Raw genomic sequence first — 14,132 nt, forward strand, 5'->3', positions numbered from 1 at the left:
ACAATTTTAGATCACGAGGTAAACGTGCCTCACCTTTTTTCTCCATTTCTGCAGCTTCATATTCACTGTTATCCACGTTATTGGTCGTTGCGTTTCCTTGTTTCGCATCGCTCGATAGATTTACTTTTTTCTGGCGAAACACCGTCGATGGAAACTAGAGAGCCGATATTCGAAGCACGAAGTCGAATAAATTCCGACACACTTCTCTCCAAGAACAACCCTTGCATACTCGGTTAAAAGAAAAATGTCCCAGCGGGTTCGCTAAAATTTTTTGGTCTAATTGACCATTTTTTAAATGTATTACCTAGTGAAAATAAAAACTAAAAATTACAAAAATTTATCATAACATTTTTCATATTCACCAATAGAAATGTAACCAATAATATAAATATTAAATGAACACTGAGAGAAATTTTTATTGAACTAAAAAAGTAGAGTAATCCTCAGAGACTGATTTTGCGTTGCAATTACCAAAAAAGGATCGACGATATCGCAAAATGGTTAGGCGTGGCATACCTATTCTACTGAATTTTTCTAGCTGCTATAACAAATGAAATTTTTCTCAGTCTACTCGGTGGGACGTTGTGTTTAATCAAATTTTTCTTACAGTGTAAATATTCGATCAAACCCCATATCCTTTGACTCTTATTCTCGTTTTAACTGCATCGTTTCAATTCACCTTCGTAAGTACCGACGATTCGATCGTGAAAGGTTAAAATCGACAATATTGCGTCAGTTGAAACATGAAAAAAAAAAGTTAAGAAAAAAAAGTCAACGTCTTGAGAAATTCGAAATTGTCGATCGAATATTCTGTACACACTTGAATAGCAACACACGACGGGATCGCGAAGGATCAAAGAGATATTGAGGGTGGAATACAAGATCCCAGTTGCCGACTTGACCGTCTGACCTTTCCGCAATATCCGCTTTAAAATGCACCCTTATAAATGGAAGGTTAACCATCCCGAGGGGAGGGGCGGGGGGCAGTTAACCGGCTAAAGAGTACCAGGCTACTCGACGTAGTCGTCGCCGGTGTCTGGTAAGACAGGAATTATTTGAACAATAATTCCCTCCAGCGATTACAGGCTTGCAAGCTAAATTCTGACGCCGAGTTTCAAACCTCGCACGATTTGTTTCACGAACTTTGTTCAACGCGCGTTGTAACTTTGATACTCATTGTTATTTTTCTCGCGTACTTTTGCTGTTACAATCGAGTTTGAACAGCTCGAGGATTAACGATTATTATCGTTTTTGTCGATTTTGTTGATAATTATTTATTTGTTTTTATCTTTTTCTTCAGTTTATTACGCTTGTTCAGAATTATTCCGCCCCGAAATTTTAAGCCGACAAATCTGTACCTGGAATATCAGTTTTCGTTGGCCCCGGGTTTAGGGGTTGAAAATTGTTCATCAAAGCCAGGAAAATCCGATCAGGACACTTCAAATCCGAACCGCCCGCAAGGTTTGCTAATTCGGCTGAATCGACCCTCAGGCTATACCGGGAACAAACACCATTTACAGGATAATTGTTCCAGGGAATTTTTAACCGTAATGATTCACGTTACACTTTTTTGTTTTCGGTAATGCGGGATCATCGGGAAGAGTCGAAATGTTAATACTTCGTCGATTCGAAGTCCTGATATATTTCAATCGTTGTCAGCTGGCTGCAACGTTTTCAAAGTTGCTGTTCAATTTGGGAATAATATTCCCCTTCGTTAATTGGTTCACCGATTTACCTCAAAGTATAATTTCTCAGGTCTGCGGGCAGCGTTTGAACTCGATTGTAGATTGCGTTGAAGAATACTGGAGACAGATTTTGATGAGGTGAGGACATTTGTTCAACCGATGAACGGAAAGTCCTTACACATTTGCAAAATAGAACCTTGACGAGGCGTTGATAATGATTTTCAACAAACTGTGCCTGCAGCAATGAGTTTAAAAAATCACTCATATAGGATGAATTATATTTATTATTATCAGGAATTGCTTTATAATGCGGTGAAAACTAATTGCAAATTTGGTGAAAAATTAAAAATACCTTTTGGTATAAAATATACGTTTCCTACCGCTCGTGAACATTCAATTTTTCACAGGTACCGGATAACATTCGGGCAGTGATTCTTCCCGGTCGACGTCAATGCCAGGCTACAACGTTTCGCCGATATTTCACCAACAATTTTATGGTCACGTTTTCCTCTGACGCGCCCCAAAATATATATACACATGTAAACATAAAAAATGTGTGTATATTCCCACGAATCGTGATTTCGCATTGTTCCTCGTCACCCAAAATCGCACTTGTTTTTTACGCTGACTAAAGTTCACAGTATTATCGACAAAAAAGGGGAAAAAAAAATGACTTTTAAAAAAGTCGATTATTCGTATGCGGATGGGGAAAAACTGTCGCATAAATTCTAATGTAAAGTTCTTCGATGACAAAAATTTCGAATACACGGCTCCTTAACTCGAGCTTTGAAAAAAGAATGGAGAACGAGAAGAGGCAGCGATAAAAAACAAAAAAAAAAAAAAGAAATAAATAAAAAAAAGAAAAAGGAATGAAAAATAGCGAAAAAAGTTCGCCTCAACTTTCATCAAGAGAGTTCCAATTACATTACGAAGCAATCACGAGTTAGTTAAGAAAGTTATTCCCAGTCATTTCATGGCCTAAGTCAGTCTGATGACGTTGTAAGTGTTATATATAAAATCACCTCAGAGATATTTTACCGGAGAAAGAAAAATTCAGAAAATACGAAGTCGTATAAAAGCTGGGAAAATTCTATGGCTCACCTTTTTCAAGTTAAACTTCTGTATAACTGGAACTTGAAACGGACACTCCCGACTACCTGTAAGAAAAAAGTGAAAATAAACATTGGGCTTGACGTTGAGTTATTGCGATTCGTAAAAAAAATTGTCCAAGGTCGCACAAATGTTCTTACGATCTGTATAAATATTCATACAATCTAACTGTGTTCGGTGTTCCATGTTTACAGATTTTCTTCCGCAAGTTTTTTTTTTCACGACCATCAATCGGACATTCTCTCCTGAACCATATTTCTCCGAGACACTCGGTGCCTAAAAGGTGAAATAAGAAAAAAATGAAAAGGAACAAAAAAATAAATAAATAAATAAAAAAAAAAAAAAAACGAAAACCGATCGCTACAAACTGCCGAAGCTCAGAGGTAGTCATAACAAGATTTATTATCGAGTATAATTTTACGACTCGCCTGCAGACTTCCTGCAACACTTGACTTTGACCCGTCTACATTCCATTCTCTCGATAAATATTTCTCCCGCAAAGCATTGTGTAAACTAACGTGACTCATTTCTGTATACAATTATTTTTCAACCCCCGGTAAGTTTTGCAGTTAAATTGCGTATTTAAAACAATGTTAAAATTTTTACCGAATCGAATTTGTTTCTCGGAAGTTTTTTGATTCAGCCCACGACAAGTGAGACGGTAATTTTGTTGTTTTGAAAAAATTTTACATAAAAAAAGAAAAAAAAAAAAAAAACAAGCCGGAAAAACAGTTTTTTCGCGACACTTTTCGTCACCGGAACTACAGGAACGATTTCAAAAAATGGTCGTGATGAAAATCTGAAACTCGTAGGACTTGGCAGCTAAATGAAAACGTATTAAAATAAAAAAAATTTTGAAGAGCAAAAAATTTGTAAAGTCTAAAGTATATATACTGGAAAAAAACATGTCATACGTTTGTCGATAAAATATTGAAAATACATTTATTTCCGGCAGAAATTTGAGTTTAAATTAAACGGGACATGGCAATTGTTCGTGCCCATCGTTTGATTGTAAAATCCTCCGAGTTTCAAATGTTTTCATCCAACCCTGTCGGAGATCATCGCTAGAATTGTCCGATATTTTTCTGAAAACCTATTTTTCGGATTCTAGAATTTCGAAAGCGTAAATATTCGTTGAAATTACCCAAAAATGATTTTCAACCAAAACCGATGCTCTTTTTATAACACCAAAGGTGACGAAAAGTCAAAACAGAGATAACAATAAAGTAAAGAAAATAGAAATTAAATCTTGATCACGATTTTTGAAGGTAACGATGAAATATTGTGCTGGAAATTTAGTTATCGTGAAAACTTTTTGAAAACTGTAACGAGAACACGTGTTTCATCGGTAATGCATGGTAACAAGAGAATTGCATCGAGTGAATGTAAACTGATACGTTGATATGAATTTTCCTCATTCAAGGATATATATACATATACGCGTTATAGCCGGAGGGAAATTTCCTCTCCATTTCTATTCTCGACTTCCCGCACGTTGTACTTGAGCTTATGTGCAATAAAATCCAAGAACCGTGTGTAGCAATTCCCTGCTCATCCCCGCGGCACGCCACACACTGAACATTTTACCGGTGTATATACTCAATCATAATATCACAAAATTTCGTCCTTTTTCTACGTCCTTTCCTTTATATTTTTGTATTTTCCCATTTTTCTTATTTCTCATTTGATCATGTTGAGCATCGTGCGAAGAGAGACGCGATTTTTCACTATTTGTATGAATTATGGTGTAAAAAAAATTCTTTCTGAAAGCGTGGAAGAAAAAAAATTATGAAAAACTTACCGAAAATTGGTTTTAACAATGCATAAATGGATCGAGAGAGTCTTGATTACGATTATGAAATCTTAAAACAATAACGATCGTGATAACAACTTCTTGAAATATTCGCCAGAGGGTGAATGATTTGTAACGCGAGAATAGAAATGTCAAATAAAAAAGTTAAATATCTGACAGGATTGTTATGAACTGCACAAGAAAATATTGTTTGTGTTTTCCTTTCGTTGCAATTTGCGCATCTTTTTGTTCGGAAAGTTTTATTCGCGAGACGGAAGGCAGCACATGCAACGATAAAAAAGGGAGAAAGAAGAACCCGGGAGCTTGCGACTCGCCCGGGGTCTCAATATAGCTTTTGAAGTAAAGGCCGCAAGTCCGTCCGTCGCCTCGGCGATATTAATAAAACGGATATATTTATTTGCAGAGAGATATATAAGAAGAGAAGGCTCCGAAGCTCTGTGAAGCGATTCTCTTGCGGCCGAGGCTGCAGCCTGGAGGACTTTGGAAAAGCTCAAGACACAGTGAAGGAAGTTCTTCTCGGATTAAGCTCTTCACATCCTGCAGACTTCGCTCTGCACGCCATCAGCGGTTCGATTAAACTTGGAATAAAAGCTCCTCCCGGAGAAACAGATGCTTCCGCGAGTGATTACTACTTATTTCTTTTTTTTTCTCTCTTTCGTTTTCTCCCGAGTCTTCTCAACTTTTGGAACGGAAAAAATTGAGCGGAGCTTTTGCTCGAGAAAACGAAATTCTCGAAATCGTATTTGAAATAATTACTTTGAAAGATTTATTCGAATTGAATGATGATAATTATAACTTTTGATTCGTTTGAAATTTATCGGTCAGACCGGAGCTCAAAGCTCGAAATTAAACTCAAATTAATGTTCCGAGAGACTGTAAGATTTTCTACATATTTGCTGTTGTTTTCTCGCATCAGTTTCAAACGTATTTCATACTTGAGAGAAAATATTCAAGTTAGTTTGTCGGTTTAGCTTGTTGTTATTTGCAGCTTTATCTGTTCTCTAATTGTCAAATTGAACATGTCTCTTCAGCGCCTGGTAAAGTCTTATACTTAATTGACTCTTCGACGGACCGTGAAAGCTCGCATAAGCTCAAGCTTATCGCAATCACTATTTTTTGATAGAAATTTAGAAGCTTGCCGATATTATTACAACAGTTTATAACTAAAGCTGACGTCATTTTGCAAGTTGAGGCATCGCGTGCTTGTTTGCTTTGGGAATATTTTTACACCGAGCAATGATGTAAAATTGTGCACGACCGTCAAATGTCACGAACGTTTTATTCGCTGTATCTAAAAGAATAATATTTTTCTTGTCCTCGTCTATTATCGCAATGCAAGTTTAACAATCTCCTGAATTGCGTTCCGACATTGTGCCAACAAAGGTGTCCGTTTGGTTAAGATAGGTTATGTTAGGTTAGGTTAGGTTAGTCTTACGAATACAATTCGATCCCTGCTTCTTACAAAATTGTTCGGCATATTGAAATTTCCGATGTTACGTGTCGAGTCGGTATCATAGTTCGAGCAATTTTTTGTCGATTGATTTTTTCTCTTTTGTAAAATAATTGAACCTGAATCGGAAAAATTGTTTGATCAGTCTTGCATAAAATCGATGTAAGATCGGCCTGATTTTGGAATAAAAATATTCTGGTGAATTAATGATTTAGAAATTACTTTCGAATTCTTTTATTCCTGCAAATGTTCTCACAATAACGGATCAAACATTTTTACCAAATTTTCGAAAATATACCCACAGCCAAAAAGTCTTGAATAAGATCTTTGCGATCATCGTATATCCGGTGAACGAAATCCTACGAAATTGCTAAAATCCAGCTAAACCGTATTCAAACATCCCACGTACCATGTCAGGCAATAAAGCCGCAGCTTTTTAATCTCTATTGCATCCCGTAAAAAGCTGACATTAAACATTTGCGATACCCGCGGCAATGAAACATCGCGTACAAAATAAATAAGTGGTTTTATCCATTCATTTATTTATTTACCTGTTTCGTTTCCGCGTAAAACGAATAGATTTTTAATTCGCTGAGATATTTACCGTCTCTGTGATAAAATATTGCAATAATTAACGGCAGGCAAGAAGGTAACAGCTTTTATAGAAAATTCGTTTCTCATCGGTGTTTATAATAATAGCCTAGAGGTGGAAGATGATGGAGAATAGAGTCGATGATAATGAAGTGCAAAGCGAGTTCTACTCCCTCGTCGCGGCTCTTGGCAAGCGGGAATTTAAATGCAATAGTTACCCGGCTGCAACAGCCACAGGGGAAGTGATCTTGAAATGTTTTGGACGCGTTGCAAGCTTATTATTAGCTACCTGATGCTACTTTTAAACATTGTAGCCTCCGCGGGATAACAACAATCTGTGTAACAACTCCGACTAAATACCCGATACCAAATACAGTAGCTGCCATGCAGCACCTCAATTCCATGTCCGTTCTATTTCTGGTTCGTCGTACAGATTTGCAGGTATAAAGTTCGCGCTGTAATTTCGGAAACCGTTCTGAACGCAAGATTTATTTTCCAAATAATTTCGTCTCATCATAAACGAGAGCGTCTCTACGATCATTGAACGTACACCGTAAACGCAATGCTATAAAATGTTGAGGATATTCAAACCGTTGAATTGGCCGTAAAAAAGTGTTCTCTCAAATTGCCAAAATTTTCCATCGTCAGAGAATTATCTTTCATAAACGGTTTTTTTTTCATCAATGGTGACAATCTTTTCACGAGTTCTCAATAAATTTCATACGAATCGGTACGTCAACCGCAGTCAAAAGGCTAAACTCGTCTTTTTCTTCTCGTATTAAGAAAAGTTTTCGCAACGAGATTGCAGCCTGCAACTCGCGGAAAATCTAGCATGTATAAATTCAGGCAAGAGATGAAGGAAAAGTTGAACGAACCGGCTGAAAATTCACAGTAAACTTTGTAACCCAATATATATTCTTACAAAGGGTGAAATCACCGGTTTTTCCCCTCTATTCTGATCTGGTAGTTGTCATAGATAAAATACATATGAGAGCTTTCGTACGTCAAGAAATAAATAAAGTTGCCGCGTCAATCGGTATTATTGTACGAACAGTCTTGTTTTTGACTTTTATTTCGAAAAACGTATCGCCGATAAGAGCATTTCTTACCGTTCAATTTATTTTGGCCTGTTCAATCGTTACTCTACGCTCGATGTACCCGTTATTTTATTCTGAAACACAAGGTTATTACAATATATTTTTATACTTCGTATTACCAATTTCGTAAGAAAGTATGATTAGAATTTATCACTGTGATTCCGCGTGACTACGTTTGGCTATAAAAATCACCACGATACGACGCACAGATCCAATATCAAAACGGCAGAATGCAATTCAAAATAAAAATATAAAAATATATGAACAAAGAAATACTTACGAGACACAGTGACAGGAGAGATCGATAATTTTCTAGCCAGATTTAGCCAGCTGGGAAAGCGAAACTGTTGTGTGGCATTATATATTTGGCGAGAAATGAAGCCGTTCAGAGATACGGAGCCGACGGCATTGAGCTCTTAGATCAAACTGTTAGAAGACAAAATTAGCATAGATTACCACATTCAAACGGGGTAGCTTATCGGATTTTGGTAACCCGTCACTCAAGATCATCCCACCGCTGACACCAGCGCGTAGTTCGCTTATCGCTGATTTACGCGTGACTCGAAGTCGGCTCGTTTCTCGGCCTAATTGCGCCTCTCTTCCGAAGGAACTGGAACGAAGTTTGGGATTTTAAAAAGGTGAAAAATTTCCTCTCGACATATCCGCCCAAGACAAATTACACGGGGAATTTTGTCGCGGTACCAGTTTCTTCCACCCCGATTGATAGATCGGTGGTATATTTCCCCGTAATTATGTCTCAACATTCTTAATGGATGAAACTTTTTCCCGCATCAACGAAAAAAGCTCGGCAACCACCGCTGGAAGTGCAAATTTCTACGAGAGCATATCGGTCTTCTTCTTCTTTTTCTTCTTATCGAGAATATCGATTTAGCAATTTTAAGCTGAACACTCTTAGAGTGCGTCTGGAGATAACGTTAGAGATAAGTTCACCCCGAACTCGACTTAAGAAAACTTTTCAAGCATCTTTTGTTCCAAGCCAAACCGATTTATTACGAATTATCAAACCATTGATTCCCATTCGAAGCCCCGTATCCACGAGTCATAATTTTTCTCATCATTCACTTTAAAGTCCAACCGCGTAGACTTTCACAATTTCGTTCTTTCTTTCAATTTCTTCGGTGGCTGATCGTGCGCTTAAAAGCCGCAACTGCGAGTGAGAAACGTTCTGGTAAAAATCGCCGCTAAAAATTTTTCAAACAGCTATAAAAACAGTCATAAAAATTTCTTACAGCGGTTTTTAAATCGTCCAGAATCACGGCTTAGTCTTCTCAACCGAAATTCAGTGAACAAAAGCGTGAGAAAATTTTGCAGGTATCGTTATGGCATGTTTAATTTGGTCATGAGAAAAACTGGATACATCACTTTTTCATCATGGGAATTAGAAATGATATTTTGAGGTAACAAGTTTACTTTTTTACGCCTAGAGAACAAATTGGTTTATACTAACTTTTTGGTACGTTATAATTTCTTCAATTGAATTTAGATTTCAGAAAACCAGGTTTTAGGTTCTGGAAAACTTGGAAATGTCATGGAAATTTTTTTTCCCAAAAATTTGTGGCCACCCTGTCAATCTGATTTGGGCTTTTATATTCAATAACGTTTCCCAATTCTCCGTCAAAGAGCTTGCACGGATTTGCTCCTGATCGGGATTAATACCATCATTTAATAGTTGCGGCATCTTATCACGCCCGTGTCTAATTATCTTTAATCGCCCCGCAACTCAAGGAGTTCACCTAATATATCGACTTTAGGTCCAGGCTTAAAGCCGAGCGAGAAGTTCTGCGAAACTTTGATTGCAACCCCTGTTATCTAAAGTCGTTATCCGCAGAATTGCTTCATAACCTAATACTCCCAATTTCTTCGTCCAATCGCTCTCTAACTTGATCCATTTGCTTCTATACACTGATAAATTCTTCGTTTGCAGTTTCAATCGCACAATTTTCGGCCAATTTGAAGTCAAATTTAATTCTGCCAAATTAGTTACGGTTTTTACAAATATTATTGTCGTTCTTCAAAATTTTGGATAGTGAGAATCTTAATCTTAAAAATGAAACAATGGTGAAATTTTCGTTAACTTATTAATAACTGGAACCTTTTTGGATGTAAGAAGGCGGTTCTTTTTTTTTTTTTCAATTTTTGAAATGAAACTGTTCTCAACGAACTTCAGTTTTACTTTCGCAACATTTTTTTATGTAACTTATCGTAGGTTGATCAATCATTCTTCTTCACTTGATTGTAAACGCTTCACAGGTCTTCCAACTATTGATAAATCCACACGATAACTACAATTTTCAACGAATCCTCGTAAGATATAAAACGTGATATTTGTAGTGTCAGCTTAAATTACTCATGAAAATTTTCCCCAAAATGACGAATGACGGGTATTGGGCAGATTTGGAAAATATTAATGATTCGTTAATCTCGCGATTTGCAAGATTTTTCTATCAAACCTTTGCAATTACGGAACACGCACAGCCTAATGCGCAGTAATATCCGGAATAATAATTGCTGTCACGAATTGGAATGCCTGAATATCGGAACGGAAGGGTGGTTGGAATGGAGTTGGCCACAAACCGATAAACTTTACTTCTGTACGTGACACGATGATGTTGGTGAAACTTGTCTATGGGAACGAGTAAATTGTAGGAAACTTTGTCAAGTACATAATCGATGATATTCCGTGTGTATTGGTAGACGCTGTACGAACTTTCGGAAATCGCTCGTGTATGTACATACCTGAAACTTACGTGGGCCCAGAGAGAGAGAGAGAGAAAGAGAGAAAGAGAGAGAGAGAAGGGACCAGCAGCCTCGATTAGTTTCTCCATAAATATACAAGAACTTGCGATTTTTCATGCAGACACAAAAGAACGCACCCAAAAGCCCCTTTTCAGGATCAACGTCAAGTTTTCCATGATTATTTTCACGGCAATGGCACACGAGGGACGAAATATCCTGATAATATATCCTGATAAAATAAAAAATAAAAGTATATTCACCACGATGGGGGATTCACGAAGAATATTCTTCTTCCCCTTTTACAGCGCGTTTTTCGGTGCCTGATATAACACAAAAAGCACTTATTTGATGAAAATTTCTAAAAATTTACTTCCCACACACTGGTTGTTTTTTTTTTTTTTTCTTCAAGTATTATCGCATTGCAGTGTCTCGCTATCTAAAACTTAAGCGGGACGTGAAAAATTCCACGCAAATTCGACCAGGGTTTCACCCTTGACCTCTTAGATTTGGCGTGCAAATTTTTTTACGATTGTTCTCACTTTGAAAGGTACTCAGTTTTTTTTTTTTTATTTTTTTTTCGACTCAATTTGAATTGAACATGCCAAAAAAATTAGGAGCGAGAGTTGTTTTACCATTAAACATTTTCGTATCATGCGTGAAGTTGCAAAAAAAATTTGGATGTAATGGGGTGGGGGATGAGGGTGTGAACTCGGGCTGGCTGGGGAAATGTAAAAGTCAAAGAGGGGAGAAAAGCGTGAATGAGAGAGGAAATAAGAAGAGAGGAAGAGAACCACGAGGCGTTTACCCTTGTCAGCTACCAACAAAGCGGGACACGATTACAGGAAAGTAAACAAGAGTTTGGGAATCAGCTACCGAAGAAGAAATAAGACATCGTTCCCGTTCCTGGAATCCGGGATATGCACACAGGATTTCCGCCTCGTTCGCTTTTCACTCTTTGCTCAGGCGTTACACGGATTCAATTTGAACCTCTGTATAAAGAATAAAAAAAAAAAAGAAAAAAAAAACGCAAACGTAAGAAGAAAAAAATTATTTGAATATCGGATCTACGGGACGAGGATGCCTCCTGGATTTGTGGAACGACTCCGCTGTTTGCTATTCCAATAAACTAAAATCACTTGTTTTCAGAATTGCAATAACAAATTGGATAGATTGTTTGTTAAAACTCGCGCTCAACTTATTTTTCTTTCTTTAATGATGTATTTGGGTAGCTTTGAAATTTCAAAGGAAATAATGGCATCAAAGCTCAAATAACTTTTTACTAATCACGAATATTACCGGGATAAAATTAGCTATCAATTGAATATATTCGTTTTAAAATTCGAAGAAAAAATTGATTAGAAAAAAAAAAGAAAGGAAAGAAAAAATGTAATAGATTTCGGTGGTCTTGAATTTCACTTTGCGCTGATTTCTTATAATTCAACATTTCTGTGACGTACGGATGACATTTCGTTATTTCACTCGTCTTCGTTTGGGGTAAGAAATCAGAAAAACCGAAAATCAGAATGGTCAGAATTCTGAATTTAAGGAACTTGAATAACAAATATGAGAGAACAGATAATATCAGAAATTTTGAGTTCCGAATGGTGCTCGATAAAAAGCTGCAGTTTACCTCAAATGTATTTGGTAGAGTTTTTATTATTATCCGAACCCACTTACTTCGGAAAACGTTAATCCGAGAATTAAGAGATGCAGAATTTAATAATGTACAGAGTGAATGTTCCAGAGAACGAATTTGTAGAAAGCTTTATATTCTCAAATGTCCAAATATTATAAAAATAAAAGTTGGAACTTGATCATCCAGAAACGGCGGAAAATAGATATCCGGAACGTATAAGGGTCATTATTCGGAATCGTAAAATTCGGAAAGATCGGTATTCCGAAAGTAACCGACTAATCTATTTTGACTTGCAAAATGTTTTGTATACAGAATCAAAGAAATTCTTAGGTGCATCGGGCGTATCTTTTCATCTGCAATATTTTTGTCTCATTAAAATATTGAATACGACTTTTGATATCGTAAACTTATATTTCTTGGCTTCCAATACGATATGAGTTATCGACTCTTCCGATATATTGCGATTCTTCATTCCGACGATTCTGACACACTGCAATTTTACATTCCAAGCCTTTTATGAGATTACTATTCGGAGTTCTAACCGTTCTGGTTCTTGATCCTTCGCATTTATGAATTCGAATAGATGAAAATTCTACTTTACGATCCATCCGAAGGTTATTTGTTTTTGTTTGCCTGATTCTGCTTATGGCCTTTCGGAATTTTCACCAATTGTGCATTCTAAATTGTATAACTTCAAATTTCGATACTTTTATATTCTATTTCCATTATTTCTGGCTTATCCGAAGATTCACCACTTCGTTCTTTCGTGATTGTGACTTTTCGATATATTTATATTCGGAATTCTGACCATTCTAATTTTTGTTTTTTTTTTTGATTTTTTACCCGCACCCTTCGTTCGGTTCGACAAAATTGCCATTTTTCCCCCCTTTTTTTTTATTTTTATGCCCGAGACTTATTCGACAGAGAGAGATAAAGAGGGAAAAGGGTGAAAGGAGAGTTGCCTTCTAAGCTTTGAAGAACGGTATTCGGGTTGAACGTGCTCGGTTTTAACCAGCAGCCAGTTAAGTAGTGGTGATTAACGATGCGGAGGGATTCTATCCTCTGAGGGCAGTTCTGCACGCAACGCCACAAACTAATTCTAGAACCACCCTGCAACCGGAACGGAAACGCGTTTCACCGATCGCTGTAACATCCCTTGTTACTACTCCTCGCATATATAGTATCGTACATAGCAGCCAATAACTTTCAAAACGGTCCTCATCACGTACCGAATTATTTCCCTCTGAAACTTTGTCTCTCTCTCTCTCTCCTTTTCTCTCTCCTTTTCTCTCTCACGCTCCGTGTTCGTTGTTTACCAACTTTCACCGGCGCTTCGAACGGCAGCTGTAACCACCCTCCTCTATTTGCCTGAACTAAAAGGGCAGGCGAAAGACGTGCAGGATTGCAAATTTGAAACAGCGCTGTTTTATTCTTTCACTCCCTTTTTCCCTTTTCCGATTCTGGAATTGAATTTCAGACAAATTCGAGCTGACCAGACGATAGAAGAAAATCAGTAGGCTGTAAGTTTCTATTCGATTTATTTATTTCTTTTCGCAGATGAAGAAAATTTTAGATCAATAAAACGATCAAATTTTGCTACGCTGAATACTTGAAAAATACGACAATTGGAACGGATAATTTGTTGAAAAAATACGTAACCAAGCGTTTGATGCGAAAAATATTTCCGCTTTTCCTCGACTTTCACGGCCCGTAAGTATACGAATTTGAAGTCTAAAAAATCAACTCTAGAGTCTTTTTTTAGAGAATTTAATGTCCTGCAAGAAAATGCTTGTAAATGTTTTTCAATTCAAACGGTTCAATAGTTACAGCATTTTTAATGAAAAAAACTTGTTTTGCGTGTTATTTAAATGGGAAATTTCAAGTGGCCAGCGAAATCTTTTAAAATTAAGCTAAAAATTATTTCAAACGGGAGAATTTTTTTCTCAGTAAGCAGCTCCTTCTGAAACCGTAGATTCCATAGGTTAGTTTTTTT

The 14,132-nt window shown here is 36.9% G+C and overlaps 1 protein-coding gene across 3 annotated transcripts in view; it reads right to left on the bottom strand.

The window, feature by feature from the left end:
• LOC124299908 (octopamine receptor beta-2R) overlaps positions 1-14,132 on the bottom strand; it is a 166,808-nt gene that overhangs the window by 73,831 nt on the left and 78,845 nt on the right. For 2 of the 3 annotated variants that reach the window (XM_046753341.1, XM_046753339.1), the window contains one exon: positions 2,787-2,842. The exons of the other annotated variant lie outside the window; for it this stretch is intronic. The gene's annotated coding sequence lies outside the window, so the exon portion shown is untranslated. The remainder of the gene's footprint in view (positions 1-2,786; positions 2,843-14,132) is intronic. 3 annotated transcript variants of the gene reach the window in all.

Source organism: Neodiprion virginianus, chromosome 3 (assembly GCF_021901495.1).
Source record: "Neodiprion virginianus isolate iyNeoVirg1 chromosome 3, iyNeoVirg1.1, whole genome shotgun sequence".
Lineage (NCBI taxonomy): Eukaryota > Metazoa > Arthropoda > Insecta > Hymenoptera > Diprionidae > Neodiprion > Neodiprion virginianus.